The sequence below is a fragment of the Oryzias latipes genome, chromosome 20, assembly GCF_053564925.1.
Source record: "Oryzias latipes strain Hd-rR chromosome 20, Olatipes_Hd-rR_3.1".
Taxonomy (NCBI): domain Eukaryota; kingdom Metazoa; phylum Chordata; class Actinopteri; order Beloniformes; family Adrianichthyidae; genus Oryzias; species Oryzias latipes.
The window spans coordinates 10,737,057-10,758,573 of NC_136256.1; the positions used below are offsets into that span (position 1 = coordinate 10,737,057).

General features: G+C 40.7%; 1 protein-coding gene across 3 annotated transcripts in view; it reads right to left on the bottom strand.

Moving 5' to 3' along the window:
* znf438 (zinc finger protein 438) overlaps positions 1–21,517 on the bottom strand; it is a 61,264-nt gene that overhangs the window by 10,536 nt on the left and 29,211 nt on the right. Inside the window, exon 2 of one of the 3 annotated variants that reach the window (XM_011488708.4) lies at positions 9,643–9,739. The exons of 1 other annotated variant lie outside the window; for it this stretch is intronic. The gene's annotated coding sequence lies outside the window, so the exon portion shown is untranslated. The remainder of the gene's footprint in view (positions 1–9,642; positions 9,740–21,517) is intronic. One more of the 3 variants, XM_011488709.4, reaches the window with a different exon arrangement.

The window sequence follows — 21,517 nt, forward strand, 5'->3', positions numbered from 1 at the left end:
TTGGTCCAGTTTAGATGCGTTTTCACTAGTGGTACGACTCGTCCATTCATATCATAATTTGTGGTTGACGATACAATTAAAGGTCGATGTTGGTTCATTTTGAACAATTCACCGACCAAAAATACATCCAAGACATCTTTGGCCAAAACCTCAACCAGTGTGATTCAGAGATAAATAACTGGGTACTGAACAGAGAAGGTGAAGTTTTCCAGATTCCTTGCGTTTCTTACAAGATAATCAAGTGTAAATTAAAAATTAGTAAAAAGAAACAAGTAAACCAGAATTAATGGCAAATCCATTCACATTTTAGTTTTCTAAATTTCAGCCCGCTGTTGTTTTCCACATCAAAATAATACAAATGAGACATGTATGGTCGTGTCTTTGCTAAATTTAAAGTGTTTCCACTTTAAATGTAATGATGGATTGATCGTTTTTTGCTGACGTCACATGTGTGTTGTATGCTGTGATGCATTTGGTAATTTTCACTTAACAGTAAAATAAGCCTACCATGTCTTAATCCAAATGGTTTTTCTGATTTCGGTTATCAATTAATCTAATTTTTAAATGATTATACTATGGTATAGGTCGATTTGATCAACATCTTGCCTCAGACAGATTGATCTGGTTGGATCGTAGAAATATAAATTGATTTAGTTACTTAATGGTTACACCATAGCTTTCACACATGGCAAACGAAGCAGACAATTATGGGAAACAAGCACCCTCATATCAATCTGACCTCTCAAGTGAAAGAAAGGTAACTATTAGTTAAATTTTGGGAAAGCTAAAAAAAACCCACTTGAATTCACTTGAAATGATAGTGATGAAAAAATACATTTACAGAAGGGTTTAAAAAAACAAATTAAAACAAGCCCAGACAAAAGTGACGGTACTCACTAGAAAACATTGAAAATAATTTCAACAAAGGGACATGTTGAACTACAGTATTTCCTCCAAATATCACTACAGACGTCTTTCAATTGCATTTAGTCTATCTACCTGTTTAAAGGACGAAGAGTCAGCACAGTACTATTTGCCAACATAGCGTGTACCATACTAGACATGGACCACAGAATTTGTTTACCAGGACATCGGCTCTGTGTTTACAGAGAAAAAAGCATGTAGCATACCCCAAACAGAAACATAGAGGAGGCTTGGTTATGTTAAGGGCCTGCTTGTCTGCATCTGACACAGGGTTTCTCGACTATTTGCAGGGCATGGTGAAATCTCAAGACATTCCAGGCATTCTGGAGCAAAATCTGGTGCTTAGTGTCAAGAGGCTTGGTCGCGGTTGCAGGTCACGGGTCTTCCAAGAGTTCAATTATCCAAAACAGACTCACCAAAAACACAAAACCTATGTGCAAGTTAGTAGGGTGTTCCTCTATAGGCCTGTGATCCAGATCCTATTGAATATCAATGGAAGGAGCTGAACATGCTGTCTGGGGAAGTTGAGAAAGGTAAGGGCCGTTTTCTTATAAGGGTTGAGTCAAGATATCTGTAGACAGATGCAGAAAACTTTCCCTGACATAATTCAGGTTCTTGCAGTTATGAGCCTTTGGGCAGCTGGGTTTGTGTTGTATGAAGAAATAGTGATGCATGTAAGTCAAACATAAAATGGGCCCAACCCTAGGAGGTAAAGATTGAAAATAGGTGGTGCTTTGTATCTTAAGAAAACATATTTATGAATAGGTTCAAGGCTATTAAACCTGTCTATTTGTGAAGTTTTAAGACAAAAAAGTCAAAGTCTGTGCGCCAAAGTGCTATAAAAACAGATGTCTGCAGGAAAAAGTAGTGGACAAGAGAAGGAAGCTTCTTTTCTGGTGAGTTTTCTAAAGAATCTGATCAGAGGTGTTTTAAGGGAAGCCGAGCACAGAGCAGAGTGATGTGGGGTTTGTTATCTTCCTTGTAGGTGAGAGCTGCACTCATCTGGGATTCACAGATAGAGCCTGGAGATGAAGGGGGGGATGTGGAATGAAGTGAGCGAGGTAGAGCTAAAAACCCAGAAGAGGCCCAGCTCCCCCAGGTTTTAGCTTAGATGAAAGGCCAGGATCTGTGCTAGATAAGAGAGCAGATCATGGGGGGGTCGGGGCCAGCCAACTGTGGGAAGCCATGTCCAGCGGCCATCTTTCACTAGTCTCCTTCCTTGTTGTCTAACATATACAAACACATATACACAGCATGTGGGACCCATAAATTAGGGTTTAAAGTACAATGCATCTACTGCAACAGACTTTAAACAAAACAGTATTCTGCCAGTTTTGCTGACAATCTCAGTCCATATCTTCTTTTGATTGATGAATTGACCCATTTTCTGTCTAAAACTGCTAACTTCTCTCGGCTAATTGCTCATCTATACACAGAAATGTAGCTTACAGTCTGCAGGGAGCAGGAGTCTGCAGCAAAACTGCTCATGAAGAAAATGAAATAGGTGTTTACAGACGTCCTTGTATCATCCCTGAGCCCTGCTGTAGGAGAGAGCCAAGGAGAAGAAGACACACTCAAACGCAGTTCGGAAGCTTCCAACTGCAGCGTTTCACTATTTTACCAGACAACGGGAGTACAAAGGCGTTGCAATTGAGTATAGAAGAGAAGCATATGCTATTTACATTTTTCCAGGTGCACAAAGATAAACAGAGCCCAGTGTTGTCTGCTGTCACCTGTGCAAATCAATGCAAGGAGAAATCCATTCTAATTAGGATCTGGCTACCCCATCCCAAATATGGATGCTGATTAATCGCTAAAGAAATCCCACAGCTGACCTGTGATTCCCCAAACAAAAATCGCCCACATGACACCAGTTTAGATAATGAAAAGAAAAGCCCTCATCACTCTTAGGGCATAAAGAACGGAAAACTTGGTAATGGCCACTGCATAAAGGTTGCCCTGTGAATATAAAGAAGAGACAGGGCAACATAAATACCTGACAACCACTGACCTCTGCCCTGGTCATCCAGAGGAAGCTGTAACACCATCAATCATCTGGATTCATCCACTTGGCTAATGCTCAGATGACTGACATGCAGCGACCAGAGTCATGTGCTGTGTTAGTGCAGAAGGCGTGACAGCAGAGCATCCACATGTATGCATGGAGAGGTGATTGTTCAAGGTGTCGAGGTAATGCCCCCTGTTCACCGCCACTGCACCCTCAGGCAGCCAGCACTGTGTTAGCCATTCAGACCTGGCTCAACAGCAAACCTTTACCTGACCTTTCTTTCTGCCGTGACATTTGGACTTCAGAATAGGTCAAACCACGCTAAAGAGGGGTGGAAGGAGAGGAGGGGAAGCAACAGGAAGAAAGAAAAAAAAAGGAGAGCAGTAAAAGCTAACAGATGTCAGATAGAGTCGGTGAATGGAAGTGAATCTAGGGACGGGATAAGACCTTTAAAACCTGTTCAAGTACAAGCAAACTACTTCTGAGTTGACTTATTAGACATGCACCACATCCCTGGAAGTGACATACTGTAAAGTTGACTGATTTACAAAGCCACAGTTCTGTAGTGAAATCTAAAAACCACCAGCTGTTGTACAGACTTAGCTCACTAGCAAAAGAGGGCTCCACATTCATTCATTCATTCATCACTTTTGTGCTGATTGACAGTATTGAAAAAAAAAAAAAAAAGTTGATGATGATGATGCATAAAGGAAAGACACGTTAGATATCTAAAGATACTTTGGGGAACACATGCATTAGCAATGTCTTGAAACTAAACAAATAGGCCATAAAGTTAGGTACATGATTTAGAAGTTTTGCTGTTTAAGCATTTCACTGTTGCCAAATCAAGACTGGAAAGAGAAACTAATTTATGTCTGGAAAGAAAATACACACTGTGATGCTGCATAAGCTCGTAGATATGACACCACAGAGAGTAGGTGTTTAAAGTCAAAGTAGAATCAATGCGTTCCTTTTATTTGTTAAGGTTAGAGTGGGGAAAAAGACTTTTTTGGATTGCAGTAACAAAAATATGTCCAGAGCTTTGTTATAACAGGTAGTATGAAAAAATGTTGCTTTATCAAGCAGAACAACACATTTACTCCTACAAGCAACAGTTCTAACCTTTACAGCTCTGGGTAACATCCATCCATACAGACAACATGAAGAGAAGGCCCCACACAGAGGCGGACTCCAATGAGGATACCTGGAAAACAACCCCACTCCCAGCCCCTATCCTAATGATTACTTAGTGCATTGGAAGAACTTTAATGAGGGCCCCAGAAGGAAAGAAAGAAGGAAGGAAGGAAAGAAGGAAGCTTTCAGCTTGCTAAATTTAGACGCCCGACATCTTCGAAACACTGGAAACGGCGGAGGGGAGACATGGAGAGGTGGGAAACTTCTCCATTTCTTACTTTCTAGACTTTCTTTACCATGTCTTTCTAACCATCATTACACCTTTCATCCGGGGCGACAGTCTCATAGCTCTTTGATTTTCTGAATCTTTTCTCCCTCTCTTCCTGTTCTCAGCCCTCTCTCTTGCACGCTTTCCCTGACTTGCTTTCATTCTCACCTCCCTCCCGATCTGACAGCACCTGAGTAAATAAACAGAGTTGTGTGGGATGCTAATTAGAGCAGGTTCAGGGACATGACGAGCCAAGAGACAGATAAACAGCAAGGTGGGGAGGAGAAGAGATGAGATGGGGGTGGGGGTGGAGGTAACCCACCCCAAGGGGCAACACAACACAGATACACACCAGCAACTCAGCAGTGAAGGACAGACAAGAGTGATTTTGGCTTGCATTCCCAACTTGTGTTGGTTTTGAAGCACAGAGAAACAGCAGTGTTGCAGAAGGCTGAACAGGCAGCCATGGAGTGAAGGGCACCAACAGAGAGGAATGTACCATACTGAAGAAGGAACCATGCAAGTAGTTCCTTAATGACGCTGCTCATGGAGAGACACAGAGAGATCAAAGAAAATGTAGACGATCCCCATAGTTCCTCGTCTGCTGAGGTGAGACCCAGGCTTCTAAAAGCAGGTCACAGCCAGAGAGCTCGTTTTTAAGATGGCCTTTCTTTGTTCCATCATCTACTGCAAAAAATAAAAAGTTAAACTCAAGCAAGAAGAGATTTAAGTTGCATTCCCATTGGTAGGATTAATTCACACCAGGATTTGTTGCCTTGGATACCTTGAACTGGCAAGTGTAAAAGCCTACCCTTTTTCTGGTGTAAACTAAACAAGACAAACCCTTGGAGAATGTTGAACAGGGTTGCCGTTGTGTCATGAAGAGGTAGAGGTTCAACAACCCAGTCTTCTTTGTGTATTTCTTCCCAATATTAATCAGGCAATGGCACCTCCCATAAGACCTATTTGAAGACCCATGACCTCTGCTGGAGACTCCGTTTTTGATGCAGGGCACTATCTTGTTGTGCCCTAAATATTTTTGGTAATGATCACAATTCATGATGTTGTTCAAAAAGTCAAGGCCACTTGTGCAAGAGGCAGCAAAACAACTCCAAAACCATTTTTGAACCTCCATCCTGTTTGGCTATCGGGACTGTGTTCTTTTTTTTTTTTGACGGTCTTGTTTCTTTTTTTATAAACAGTGCCATGTCCTTTACCAAAATTTTCTACTTTTATCTCATATGTACATTGTAGGTTCTCCCAAAAGAATTGTGGTTTTGTCACAAAGGTTTTGAAAACCCAGTCTTGTATTTTAGTGGCTTTGTACTCCGTGTCTACAGATCACTTTGTAAGTTAGTCAGGGTTCTCTATCCACCATTTAAACAATCCTTTATAGTTGTTTTCCCTTAATTTTTCTTTTCTGTCTAGATCCAGGGACGTTTGCTACAAAGTCATGGGCTGTAAACCTCTAGATGATATTGCTCACAATGGACACAGGAACAGTAAAATCTCTGGAAATGGACTTGTGGACTTGAGATCCTCACACCTCTTACACTTCTTTGCAAAGGTTGATTCTCCATTTCTCCATTTTGGGTGGTTACAGACCTGATTGCAACCTTTGAAATATTACAAGATCATTACATGGCTGAGACCAAGTATTTTTTACAAATTTATCAAGGTGTCAATAATTTTTTTCAGTTTATTTTTGAGTTGTGTTTGAATTTGACAAGTTTGATTCTTCTTCTATTTTTTTTTTGTTTTGTTTCGGTGCAAGCAAAAACAAACACTTATATCAAAACAGTTTTAATTGGAACATATTTTCTAACTAATTTTGCAAGAGGGCCAATATTTCTGGCTAGAGACGTCTAATGAGCTGTGTTTGACCTGAATAATTCTTTTAGGAATTTTGGACTTTTTGCTTCAGAACCTACAATGTTAAAGCAAACCAAACCAAAATCTGGGTTTAAAAATAGTTAGCCTTATCTACCCATTCGAACTGAGACAACACGAACCCTTGCATGCAAGCAACTATAAGGGTGTATTCAAACTGGTCTTTTGGTCTGGACCAAGTCTGCTTAATTTGGTCCGGATCAAGTCCTGAACCTCTCGTTTGGTCTTTATTAATAAAGCCACATAACTGAATATTTCTTCACTTGATGGCCAGGAATAATGAGGGCGGGGTAGGGCAAAGAGAAAAAGAATAATGGAAGTCCTGTGCTTGGCAATCCTTGTCGGGATAGTTCACTTATTCAAACTTTATAGTTCACTTAACAATTTTGACCATCTGTTTTAATATCAGGTACAACACTTTTTACTTTGATACAGAGAAGGCATGGTACAATGCGGTTATTGTGGAGATGAGGGCTATGAAGGTATGCTGATACATGTTTATGACATACAGATAGTTGAGGAGCATGTGTATCACGTTAAAAGTTGTTTTAATGATTTCTCATTTATCAGACCACATTTCAATGAGTCGCTGTGTTTTATTGTCACGGTTGCTACCTTCCTACTCTGTTTACATTCTGCAATGCCCAGCTACACTGGCCGTTTTGATCCAGTTGTTGTGCTCCGAGCATGGAGTGACTGAGAAATCTCAGAGGAAACCAAAGATCAGTCCAATTAGAAACAAAGAGAGACCACTTCGAAAGATGGGTCTGAGAGTGGTTCCAGCTCTCAGACCAGGTTCTACAGACTAAAAATTTGTTCCAGATTATCGGGGGAACAGAAAACTAGTTCACTTGGGGTGAACCAAATACGTCCAGTCTGAATACACTGGAAACATTTGTAAGTAATTGTGAATAAACACTTTTAAATACAGCATTTAGGGGCGCATCCGTGAGCCATACGGATGAATAGCCACAGTTCGGCTCACACCTGTACCATGGATCACCCAGAGTCTCTCCCAGTGAGGAGCAGCAGCTGTCCCGCACTGTGGCAGGAGAAAACCGCTGCTCCTCTGGAAACAGTGGGAGGAGCTTTATAGCAGTAGGGAACACAGGGAAGGGAAGGAAAGAAAAGTAGTAAATTCTAACATCCCTGATTCTCTTACTTTTTTTAATTGATTTTTTTTAAAATGGAATGTCTCAAAGCACGTTTGTTTATATTGGAATTTTTTAATATAAAGGAATATCTTGAGTTCAAAGATCTCAATGTTTTCAAATTACAAAAGGGGTTTATTTAAATATACAACTTGTGTGTCAGAAGATTCATAACCCCATGTTGTAACAGTAAAATATGTCCAACATAAGAGGCCTTCAGCTCTCATCTGTTTGCTCAGCTGTTGGACAGGACAAGTTAAAAATAACAAAAGTAAAAAAGGCTTTGTTTTATAAATAAGCCTCAATGAGCAAATATGTTGATGTTATAATACATTTGTGTCTGTGTGTATATATTTTGAAGTACTTCATATATCTGCCAGGCAGCAGTTTAGCTCAGGCGGTAGAGCAGGTCGTCCAACAACCGAAGGGTTGGCGGGTGGATCGATCCCGACTCTCCCCGAGCACGGCTAGTCTGCAGCTCACCACTCCCCCCAGGGGATGGGTCAAAATGCGCAGAAGAATTTCCCCATTGTGGGATAAATAAAGTATCAAATATTAAATCTATGTTTGATGCTTTAAAAAAACGTTATTCATTTTACAGATCCAAAAAATGATCCGAACTGTGACTTTAAAACCAAACACGATCCGGGTGAGTTTTATGATCGTTGCAGCCCTAGCAACAGTACTCCAACTTTACTTACTTGCATAATTCTCAGTGGTGACACAGTCATTGGTTTCATATATAGCACAGAAAAGGAACCTAACATTTGCTTTGTGATGATAAGAAAATGTCAAAGTCAGATCAAAGTCAGCTTTGATTCTGCTGATAACTTAACAGAGGCGCGTGTTTCTCACAAAGGAAAGGAAAGCATCCGCACAGACATCTGGAGATGGACTGCAGCCTCAACCTTAAAATGCTAACAAGGCACATAAACACAACTTTCAATGATAGAGGTGTTTCATGATTAGAAGACATCCTAGGTACAGGCCTGATTGGTAATGGCAAGAGAAAAGGAAACTTCCCTGTTACAAGCACTTGCATAAGCTTTTCATCTCAAGCGAAGTCCAACACAAACGGTGATGGAGAGACTAGGAAGTGAAAGGTTAAGAAGATCGCTTATATTTAAGATGGAAAAGTGGGGGGAACCACAGGAAATGACAGCTGGATGGATGAGTTATTTTTGTAATGAGGTCAGCAGGAGCTCTGGGACTTTATTCTCCTGGGACGAGCACACATATATGTATACATAGGAGGTGAGATGGGGTGTTGCTTTTGCTGATGCTCTGTCCACAGGGAAGATGATAGAAAGGAAGATGAACCGATCCCAAAGTAAAGCTTTCAAGGTTTTCTTTTTTAATAATAATAATAATCCATTTTATTCAAAAGCGCCTTTCAAGAAACCCAAGGACACTGTACAAAACAAAGGTTAAAATAATCATTAAAAGAACAATAAATAGAAATAGACAAAATTTAAAAGTGAATCAAGATGAGAAGGTAGAAATAAATAGATGAGTTTTGAGTTTTGATTTGAAAGTTTGTAAAGAGCCTATGTTACGGAGGTCAGGAGGGAGGGAGAGTTTAGGAGGCGTTTATGATGAGTTTATGATGTAATCTAGGGCGGCGGTCCCCCAACCCCCGGGCCGTGGGTCATTTGGTACCGGGCCCCACGGGATGAATAAATAACTTACATTACTTCCATTATATTTATTTTGGAATCTGAAATATGTTTTTATTTGAAAAATTGCCCGATTCTCTGTTACATCCGTCTATGTCACTCTTGGCGCACGCCATGGCGCTCCTTTCGGTCAAGTGATAGCGCTAAAATAAAGCTCAGGAGCTGGTAAAACGGGTAAAACAGTTTCTCTGCCAAGGGGAAAAGGCCCAGCCAAAAGAAGGAAAGCTACATTTAATAGACAGTACCCCTTTTTTGCACCATGAGTGTGGGAAGGGGAGAGGAGGATGAGACCTGTGCGATGTACAATGACATCGCTGGGGTGTCGTCGCCAACTTAAAAGCTCAGAGCTCGTCTTGCTACGTCTCTGTTCCTCCTTCATCGAAGCGTTGCTACAATAATCCCCCGCCACATCTGAAAGGCCAGTCCGTGAAAACTTTGTATGATGTCATACCGGCCTGCAGCGTTAAAAAGGTTTGGGACAACTGATCTAGGGAATACAGTATGTCAAGGACAGTGCGCTGTTTGAGGGAACAAAGTATGAGTTTTTGAATCAACAGACCAGTTTCTGGTCTTTAAAGAGAAGAAGTTTACCAACTAGATGAATCAGACTTTTCAGCTCCTCCCACAGTCCCCCTCACTCACGACGGTGCCAGGTTTTGGGTCCTGCGCCCCCCTCACCACACTCCCCCTGTGAAGACAGAACACGACTCTTGTTGGTATCTGAAAGGTGGAAAGTAAAAGTCACTTTGCAGCAAGATAACAGGTTTGATTTACAGTTCAACAAGGCTTCAGATTTAAATTAATTTAAAAGCAAAAAAAACAAACTCAAGTCAATAAAAATACATGTTTGTAGATGAGCAGTGGGGGAAATATGTGTTTGATCTCTTGCTGATTTTGTACAAAGAAAATCAAGAAAGAACGTATATACATTTATTTGCATTTAATGCAGGAAAATTCACATTTGATCCCATAGTACCCATTAAGAATTCTGGTTCACACAGAGCAGTTAAGACTCTCCGAATCAACCTGTGACCTGAATTGAATAGACCTGTTTGAATTAATCACCTGTAAAAAAGCTTTCCACAGAATCAGACTCCAAACTCTCCAACATGGAATGACTAAAGAGCTTTCAGTAGATTTAAGGGAGAGGATTGCAGACCTGCTGAAGACAGGAATGGTCTACAAAACCATCAGCAAGAAGCTGGAAGTTAAGGTGACACCTGTTGGTGCCAAATTATAAGAATTACAACATGACCATCCGTCCACCTTTAGGTCTGGGCTCCAAACCAGATCTGACCTGATGGGGTTTCCATCATGATGATAAGAACAGAGAGAAATCAGCCTAAAACAACATGGCAGAACTTAGTTGATGATCTCAAACCAGCTGGAACCACAGTCACCAAGAGAAGCATTGGTGAAACTCTACAGCACAGGTGTTCGTTGGCAAACTTCAGGCCTGAAGCCTGCCAATAAACACCTTCATGATTTAGAGAGAAATTGGGAGAAGGTGCTGTGGTCAGAACTGAGTTCTTTGGCATCAAATCACAGGGCTACTTCACAATGTGGATGGGAGGATGGACAGAGCCATCTACCATCAAATCCTCCTTCCCTCCTTATGCCAGGAGACTTCAAATAGGTCATGGATGGGTCTTCCAACAGGTTATTGACCCCAAACATAAACCCAGGCAACCAAGAAATGGTTGAAGATGAGGCTGGTCAAGATCATGGAGTGGTCCATCCAGTCTCTGGACCTTATAGAAAACCAATAGAGAGAGCTAAAGCTCAGAATTGCCAAGCAGCAGATACCAAATCTGAATGATTAGGAATCATTTACAAAGAAGAGTGGACCAAAAAAGAAACCTGATCATCAACTACAACAGAGGTGGGCACTGAGGGCCGCATTCCTGCATGTTTTCCAGCATACCCTGCTCTGGCATGTTCTAATTGGCTGGACACACCTGAACCAGGTAATCAGCCATGAGTAGGGCAAGACTATCTGGAAATCATGCAGACACACCGGCCCTCGAGGCCTGGAATTGCCCACCCCTGAACTACAAGAAAGGTCTGAACTCAGTGCTGGTAATAAGGGTTTTGCCACAGAGTATTAAATCTTTCCAGCAAGAGGGTTCAAATACCGGTACTTATTTCTCTCAATAAAATGCAAATAGATGTATATCAATTCTTTAAAGGCAATTTCTTGATTTTCTTTTATATCTCACATTTCAATGAATCTACTGGTAGGATGACAGTCTGTCAGTTTCAAACCTACAGAATCAGCAAGCGATCAAATCAGCATTATTATTATTATTATTTTGAAAAACTATTCGGCTAAAACTCCCCCATTGGGTTTGATGTTCTAAAGCACCGTGGGTGCATCTCTGTGAACTGGATGGAATAAACTGTTGCACTGACACCAACAATAATGCGAGCCACAAAGACTACAAGTTGTGGGTTCCAAAAAGTAGATAGATAAGAGTTTCATACGTGTGGGATTTTCTCAGGGGGAAAACCTTAAGAATCAAAAGTCTTTCAAAAAAAATGGAATGACCTACTGGAAGTCACATTTGCTGCTGCAAAAGGCTCTGAAAACAGACAGTGGCTCTATGACCTTAAAATAATGACAACATTTCTGCAAGTACCTGTAATGATGACAGAGGGAGTTTCGTAAAAAAAGGAAAAAAAATATAAACATTCAGGTTGTTACTTTTATTTAAATGTAATAAAAACTGATTTTTGTGACAAACCTGTTTTAGGATAGTTTGAAATTGTTGGTTAATTTTATATGGTGTGATTTAATTTATACACAAGAACGTTTTAAAAATATAATATTAAAATCGTCTTGTAATATTAACAAAAAAGTATTTTGTAAAAGAAGTGGAGATATTTCTTTGGTTGTAAAAAGTAATAAACAATGTACAAGTACGCTTTGAGCCTCAGTCTTGTTGATCACTGTTGAGCATTTCCTGTGCTGTCCCACTAAAAGTACAGAAGTGAAGTCCAGTTCACTAGACTTTCAGCTACTTTGTAGAAATGGTTAAAACCACTAAACTTGTGTCCTTCAAACCTTTAAGCTACATTTATTAGGGCCTCAGCAATGGACGCTAAAACTACCACTTCCAATGAAAGTCTATGTAAGCGCTACACATGCCTGGTGTGAACATAGCAATATTATAGATTGATAGGTGATTATTCATCAATTTTAATACATAGTAATTTAATTATATAAAATCAATTTTTGATATGTGTTTAACTATATTAGATGACAAACACTATTTAAAGGCTTCATAATCTTAAAAATAAACAAGAACATTCAAATATTTGTTATGTATCACTTTAGATCCTTCATTTATACCACTGAAGTGTTGGTTGTGACACGTAATATAGTACTTTAGTTCAAATTGTAAAGTAAGAGTTGAAAGCATTTACCAAAGAAATCCACAGAGAACAAGTGTAAATTTGTTAAATCCATTTCTGGTACCTTTTTTTTTCAAACTGAAGTTTTTGTGATCTGTGCACGGAGCAATGATGCTGAGCTAACAGCCGTGACATGGCGAACACACTCGCAGGGATCGGCATGGCCTGTTTCACAAGTGCACACACACACACACTTTCTCTCTAAATGCCTGTCGCCCTGTTCTCCATTAAAGCCATTGAGCGTCCGTTTAGCCGACAGTGCCGGTGCAGTCGGGGACGCAGGCTGCCCGCTCAGTCACATCCAGGCATCCTAAATAAATAAGGCGCGCTCTTGTGTGTAAATTATTCATTTAACACGCCTTATCCTCTTCCAACAACCTTGTTAGAGCAACTCAGGAGTGGAGAGAGGGCGGGCGTGGAGGAGGTGGAGGCAGACACGGCAGCTCATGTACGACTCAGCAGAACCTGTGGTGCATCCCTAAGCTCTCTGGGCGTTCAGATGTGGGGGGGCTAATTTGCCCTGACACCTCCTTTGTTTCGGGCATAAAGGTGCTCCATACACACAGCTACATATTTGCTCACTCTTTAGCAAACACTGACAAGCACAAACTTAAAGAGAAAAGGAGCACGGCGAGGGAATTTTAGTGAATATTCATGGAATAATCATTCTACTTGTCTGGATGAATTATTGAAAAAATGGGAGTGGAGGCCACGTGATCCTGAAAAGTGAAGGTTGCTCTTTGTGTTTTCCTCATCTTAAACCACAAAAACACAGCAAGCCATCCGCTCGAAACGTGCTGACAATAATGAGTCAGGATGGGGAAGCAAAGGAAATGCTTATCTTTGACAAAACCAACTTTGTGGATGTTAAGCTCCAGGTCAAATGCACAACAGTACACTGTACCTCCTGTCAAAGTAGATATAAGTATGACCCACTCCTGTGAGGAGCACTTACAGGAAAAGAGGACTTAAATCAGAGGAAATCAACCATGTTTTATACAAAGGCAAGAATCTAACATATATATATTAACATATATATATATTTTTTCTGTCAGTCAATCATTAAACTCGCCGTCAAGTGCGTCACTTAATTTACATGCAGAACGACCATTCGATCACCTGCCAATACATAAGTGTGTAGAAAGTTGAGCGTGTTCAGTCATGGTATATTCAGAGTGGACACATTTGGTTCACTTGAAGTGAACCAGAGTTTGTTTCCCCCGATAATCCAGAACATACTTTCAATCTGAATACACCCAAGCGGATCCTGGTCCAGGACTATAGGAACCGCTCTCTGACCCATCTTTCAAGGTGGTCTCGGTTCGTTTCCAATCGGACTGAGCTTCAGTTCACTCAGATTCCTCAGTTTGAATACAATCTGATCCCGGAGCGGAACAACTGAGCCAAAACAGCCACCGTAGCAGACATGAACAGAGTAGAAATGAAGCAACAGATGTACAAGTCGGACAAATGTTAAGCAAACGATTGTCATGTTATCAAACAGAAAAAAAAGAGTGAAAGACCGAATTCTTCCCCTACCCCACCTGCCTTCACCCACAAGTGGCCAGGATAGGCTCCGGCAGCCCCGTGACCCCGAAAGGGGTTTAGAAGATGAATTAATGCATTGGTTTTCATTGTTTTCCCAACAAATTTCATATGTCATAAACACTTAGCAGCGTACTTTCTTGGTCGTTTTCTTGTCAGTAAGCGCCCTGCAGCATGTCTATACCGGACCATAAAGGCAAGTAAAAAGTGATCAGCGAAATATAAATTTGAATCTGTGAAATTACTGCAAAGCGCAGGACTTCCATAATTTCTGCCTCTAGTTGCTTTGCCTGGTAATGACCTTGTAATGACCATTGAGTGAAGAGATCGTTAGTCACATGGTTTTGTTGACAAGCTGTGGTTCGTATGAGGAAAGGCTGAATACGGACCAAACGCAAGGATCAGCACTCTATCCAGAACAAATTAAACGCACCTGTTCCGAGTCAAACTGTTTTTCATGTCTGAATACACCTTTTGATGTAGCTGCTAATGTGCTGGATCTTTTTCTCAACTGGCCCGAGGTCAGCCATTCAAAAAGAACCACGAAATAGAATGCGCACGGAACGTTTTTGTTGTCGGCACACTGCGAACAACAACTCCGTTGGCATGACAACTACAAACAGTCAGGCCGAGTTCAAGAAGATGTTAAAAGAAAAGACAGATGATAAACTAACATATATAAATGTATACATTTTATTCAAAGAAACATCGAAGCTAAAAAAAAACAGCCCAGAGAAAGAGATTTAAACAGATCTGGGACAGCAGCAAAGACCTGTGGAGAAGACGCCAAGGTGTCATGGGAACGGAGTTGCAGCCTAAACAGAGGAACCTGCAAATGTGGACATTCAGACCTTTAATGTTCCACTGTTGTGCAGTAAAAGACACTTGTGAACAACAGGGTCTGTTAGTGACAGTTTTAACAGGGACAGAACAGGCGCGCTGCAGCCACAAAACGTGTGAACCGCAGAATTCAACACTTACATTTATGTGCACACCATATTCTACACCATACTCTTTAATTTCCAATAAAGAGAATATTCTTATTCATTGTGTTTGAATGTGTAAAGGCAAAATGAATGTTCTTTATTCATGCTCTGAACACCGTTTGGTCAATAGTAGTAGATGTCAAGAGTAGTTTCTTTTATAACCAGCAGAGGGGAAATGACCACCTTTACATTTTACTGTTTTGCATCATATTATTAGTAATTCTGCAATTTACCAACTATCTTTTAAAATGCTTTAAATTAAATTGAATTGTGTGGGAAAACAAATCAAATCGGATTTTGAACTTTTCAGTTAAAATTAAAGTGATTCATAATATTGATTGTAATATTCATGTTAGTACAGATCTGTTTGGTATCACATTTTTTTTTTAGAAAATTGTGTTCATTGAAGAAAACATTTCTACCCAATTTTGACTCAAAGTGAATCAGCTGACGAACAATCGCAGTACTAGGGCTGCACGATATGAGGAAAACTTGCCATATTTGTGATCAATGGTACGATGACGATATAGCTTGCGATAAATAAACAAATAACAAAACAACCAAAAACATTATTTCCATTTCACTACAACAGCTTAATTTAAATCAGAGTCCACAAAACTTAAATCATAGTCCAAATGACCCTCGTCTACATAGGAGGCGAACATCTAAGATAAAAGGGCCCCATCCGATTGGTCAACAACATGAAGGCGTCCATCTGATTGGTCAAATGCATAAACGATTTATTTGATTCGTTAAATACTTCAAGCTGCCATAAGTTTGTTTGAGCAAATTTAAGGGAACCAATTATTGAAATTTTCCCCATCTTTTGCAATATGCGTATTGCACAGCTTGATATCACGATAAAGATGAATTTGCCATTTATTGTGCAGCCCTACAGGATAAATTGACACAGTTCTGTCAATTTCTATCTTCCTGCAATTGCTTTGAAAATTATGTTATTTGCTAGAAAATCGTAGACCAACAAAATTTAGCAAATGTTTATGTTGTATCCCAAATGGAATTTTATTTTAATCAGGCTGATCAGAAATAAAACCACATGTATTAAAGGCAATAACAGCAACAACATTCCTTATAATTAAACTGTTTCTTTAAGTAGTTTGATTCAGTCAAATCAAAAAAGAAGACTGTTGAGTTAATACTTGTGCTGTTTAATCTACCAGCATTCCAGAACAGAAAGGAAGGTTAAATTTCTGATTTAAACCTTTTTAATCACATTTTTTATTTTTTTTCTTAATGTCTTCTGTCAAGTGAAACAAGATTTTTAATTCCAAGTCATTGGGCCAGGGTTTGCAGAACTTCAATTGCAGTTCTAGCTTAGTCATCCCAGCCTAACCATGGTTCTGTGTTTCAGAGGTGAACTTTTCCCAGGATTAGCCTGGTCCTCCTTCTGTCTCTCCGACTTCTCAGGCGCCGAGCAGGAGCTTGTTATGTCACCTCTGACAGCGCTCATTAGCAGCCTCCATCGTCTGAATTGAAGTGAAAAGGCTTTAGCCCAAGTAGAGGCCAGCTAGGCTCAACTGGTACAATGGGATCACTGTGTGTGTGAGTGTGTGTGTGTGTGTGTGTGTGTGTGCGTGCGTGCGTGTGTGTGTTTGAGAGCAAGCATGTGCTCAGAGTTAATCACAAAACAATCTTTCATGTCTAAATCGCACCCTCAAGCCACTGTATATTACAGAGGCACTCATACACAATGTGAAATGACATCTGCTGCTTATTTTAATTCTCACTCACAAGCTGCTCCATGTGAGGCCTGATCACAGCATCCTGCTGCCACAGCGGTCCTGCTGGAGTCTGCAATCGTACTGCTGTATGTGCTGCTTTTGTATTACAAGGAAGCTCAGCAGAGAGAGAGAGGACAGTCGAGGTCTGATAAAAGCAGACGTGATCCCCAGGGAGGCCTGTGGTAACAACTATTTCTGAAATACTGACAATACTACCCTGCCCCCTCAAGCCATGGCAGCCATTCATGCTAATATAACAGGTTACACCATAGGCACAAAGCAGAATACAAGTAGATTATTTCCATATCTTTTTCACTCATATAACACTTTGTTCTGCATTAAGTTTTCCAACAAAGTGTTATATGGGTGGATAAAAATGTATATCAATTTGTTCAACAGTTGGCACTTTGTTGAATTTAAATGGTCGCCATCCACGTGTCACTACCAAATCCCTGGGTCCCTGACTGATTAAAGTTCAACCTAGTTTAACTTTCAACACGCATTCATTGGCCACACATTTTGTACATACTGTGGAGCCTAAAAAAAATAATAAATAAAATCGGTCATAGAATCTTCAAATCTTCAATATTGACGCATGAAAGCAAAAGTTTCGAACGTGGAATCCCAAAATGTGCATATAAAGACGTGAGAACTTCTAAACATTAAAAGACAGCTTTTTAATTATATAAATATGAAACCAGGCGAAAGCAAGAGGCAGACAGCCATCAGTTTTAGTTTAAAACCTACACCTAATCTTTTCCAAAACAAATTATGAACAATTATGTCAGCACACTATTGGTATTGGGAGATGAGTCCAGCAACATAGTTTTTCTTTAAGTGTATGGCTGCAATGACCATAACTGCATCTTTGCTCTACCTCACAATCTACTGGTTTATGGTGTTGTCACATGCACCTGTATAGGGGTTGAATGGGTACTGCAGACTTTCGGGTTGTCCGAGCCCGTGAAGGGTAGTAGAGGAACGGTGATTCAAGGCCCATCTCAGGAGTGCAGGTTTGTCCCTTTAGGCCTGTTCAAAAACGAACTTACGATTTCCGTGTGTGTGTAAAGTGTTTTGTTAAGTATTCCTAAGGCTAATGTAAGTTGCGTGCACTTATGGCATGCAGGTGACATGGTCATACACTGGCCCTACGCCACACTCTAGTTACTACTAAGCCTTAATCACAACTACTTTTATGGACAGATATGGGCCACTAGCTTTTTGTCAAAGGACAAACAAAAACTCTGCTGGTCACTCTGCATACTTGAGCTGCTTGTATTTTTTTGGTTCACTGGCCAAAAGAGGCTTAGAGATACTAGCAATTCTACAAGCAGCTCACAGACTTAATACATAGTTTTTTATGTCACCCGATAGATTCTACAAGACAATAATTGACAAAGTAAAGTTTGAAGCTCTTTTGAGTCTACTCTTGGATCTACCACCCATCAATCAAAAAACCCAACTCTAATCCAGTGTAATTTTTTGTAAAATAGCAAAATGCCTGATGACAACAAAAAAAAAAAGAAATTCACCACCCGGGAGTTATCAAGAATGGGAGGGAAAGCAATGCACTTCAAAGAAGCATTTGACCCCAGGTTGTAAACATGTTTATTTGGGGTGTAAAACCAGAACTTTTATAACTGAAATCAATAAGAACTTGTGCACTCCAGTGATTTGTTTTTTTGGGTGGTGGTAGTGGAAGAACAACAGCATTTAGTACCTCCTGGTTTGTTTCAAATTTTGGTATAGAAGGTTGGAGCTTGATACAGGACATTCATTCATGTGGCATGTAAAGCAGCTAAAGCTGTATTTGCATTGGTATTTGGACTGAAGCATTGCCTAGCATCCTAATAAACCCATTTTAAAGTTGGACTTTAAACCTAAAGTCTAAACCTTAAGAAACCTTCTAAACAAGCCGCTTTTCCAAGTTTTGTTTAATCTGTGAGCAGAATGAGAAGGAGAAAAGAGCGAGGTATCCCACAGCTTTAGCCGAAATTAGCCTCCACCACATGAAAAGCTGCCGTCTCTATTCCAGGTCGGGCTGGGAAAATTACAGTCTTGCTCGCTCTACTCTAGCATTAAACCTCAATTAGTGCACAAGTACGGCAATGATGTCATCACCCTGGGACCCAAGAGGCCTGGAAATTCAGGGTATTTCTATACAGCAACAGAAACTTCCAACCGAGATACCTCAGAGCCTTGTGTCTTCTCCGTGAGCAGCTGAGAAACCACCTCCTCCGCTGAGAAACAAGGGCCACGTTAAGCCCGGGGAAAACAAAAGCACAAGAACCTGTGGCCTGGTTCGGCGAACTTTATCAGGAATTTTAATCCTAAGTCCTGACTGGAGCTTTTCCCAAGAGATGAGAGGTCAACAAAGGTAGGACAAGAAAAACTGGCGATGTGACCCCCAGTGACCTGGCAAGAGACACGAGGGGGAGGGAGAGAAGGGTAGCAGACCTGGCTCCTGTCCAAATGCTGACAGAGTGTTTCTACACCGCAACCTAACCCAGAAAGGGAGGAGGACAGTTTAGGACACAACCAGGAAGCCCAGATGCTCATGCTCCTCTATTTTACCAGAAACCTTACTTTGAATAGTATAAAACTCAAGGGGTAAACAAAAGTGGGGCTTGCTCAGTTCAGTTTATGCAACAACATCATTGTTTTAATACAATCAACATCACGCTCAAACGAAGACAAAAATAATTTCAGTTCTATGGTAAAGATAGGGAAGAAGTCAGTGGGACAAATTTGAACAAAATGTGTATGTAAATGCATATTTGCAATGCAAACCCATTTCATTTGATTTGTAAAGAATGAGTTATTAAAGTTGACAGATTGTCAAAACAGAGTAAACTTGTTAGTCTTTTGCACATTATTGCCTCCATGGCCAACATGGTGTTCTTGTTAAAGCAGAAGTTTATTATAAAACTCAGTGACAGACCAAAAGTTTAGTCTGTAATTAAAAATAATTTTAAGCACATATTTGCCAAAACATTTTGCATCCATGGTAATTATTAAATGTAAAGACAGATAACATAAACATGTAAAAACCTTTAAATGTGTAATCCAGTCACTAGAGCTGAAGTTTAGTCTTAGTAATGCCTTAGTTACATTTGAGGGGTTGACCCGTATGGATGCTGTGGGTAGTTGCTTAATTGTTTCATTTCCTACAGTCAGGCTGCAGGCACAAAGCACACGACGGGTAAGCAGTGCGCACTTGAACAGAACAGCACTACCGGCCCCTTGCTCAGAGTTTGGGGGGTCTAAATAAAATAAAAAGTTTGTATGGCCCGCCTGCATCTGACCTACTTCACTGCTTGTATGTTGCCTGCATCATGCCAGCATAAGAAAATGTATGAACATTTTTTGTGTGCCTTGTAAAGGCTTAATCATTTTTTACCTTCAAACCACCTGTATCCACAGTGTTCCATAGTGTGTCATGTGTAAGAATAAGCCACACAAAATGAAGGTGTAAAACTGATTGGCCTTCCTGGCCAATGTAAACTATGTAGAGGATGGTCCTGGTCTGACAGCAGACTAATTCAGCTACATTTCTTTAGACCAGTCCGCGAGGGCCGGCCTCCTGCTGGTTTTCCAGAAACCCTGCTGATTACCTGGATCAGGTAAGGAGGTTTTACGGCAGGTTGGTTGGTTTGTACATTGGCTCTCGAGGCCTGGAGTTTGACACCCCTGCTTTAGACGGTCTTCAGCTTTACAGCATGAAACATAATGTACATTCTCTGGAACACACAGCCTCCACTTAAGTAGACTAATACTAATGTTAGCATTCAAACTTATGCATTGAGAAGTTCATGTTACTGTACAGGAAAAGGGGGTCCAGAATGATTGATTATGCCTATTAGGCCTTTTAATATTTCAAACAGCACATTCAAGTATTTAGCCATAAAGAAATGTGAATTAAATTAAATCTCTGATACAAGCAGTGAAAAGAAACCCCAACGTTCTCTGAAGGTATTTTTTTATTTTTTGTAGTTTGTGGTTTTTCAACACAACTCAGCATGGAAAAGCTTGCAGGCACCATCGTGTGCATCTCTGTACTTTGTAACAGAAAGGGCTGTTCTTCACACCAAGTGAATAATGCATTGAAGCTCCTGGCAACTTCCCACCAGTTTTTCCAAGAAAGCTGCCCGAGGACTCCAGGATCTCTTCGGTGCACCTCGACCTGAAGAGATGGACTGCCCTCACATCTTCAAAGAGAAGTCAATCACTCCATTGACTGTTAGTACCGCCCGGTGGGTTTACAAAACTGCTACTCGTCTCTCGCAGGTGCAGAGGGAAGCGGACTTCTCAGAAAGTGGAACAGATTCTTTTTGCTCTTTTGGAGGCGAGCTCTGACAAAAACTTTGAGCAGGGGTGGGAACGGCGAAGATCAAAAGCTTGCGAGTTCCTGGCGAAGCCGACCCAATCAGCCGAGAGGGCCAAGAAGAGGAGGAGAGAGAAGCACTTCCCTTTTAAATTGATCCCACTGAGACCCTCAAGGTTCCCCTCGCAGGACTTGCAGAAAAGCGATAAAAATCTGGCCCTGTGGATCTGACGACGAGCTGGGAGGGAAGATGAAGAAGAAAGACAGATTTGGGGGGGAAAAAGAGATAGAACAGATAGGATCAGTAAAGGTGGGGTTTGCTGGGGAGCCAAGAAAGGTGGGCTCGTTCTCTGAGGGGGAATCCAGACATGAGCGTGCCAGCAACGTTAGTGCAGAGAGGATTGGTGCTATCAGCTTTCAGACCTTTGGTACAAATCTAATGATGAGCTCAACCT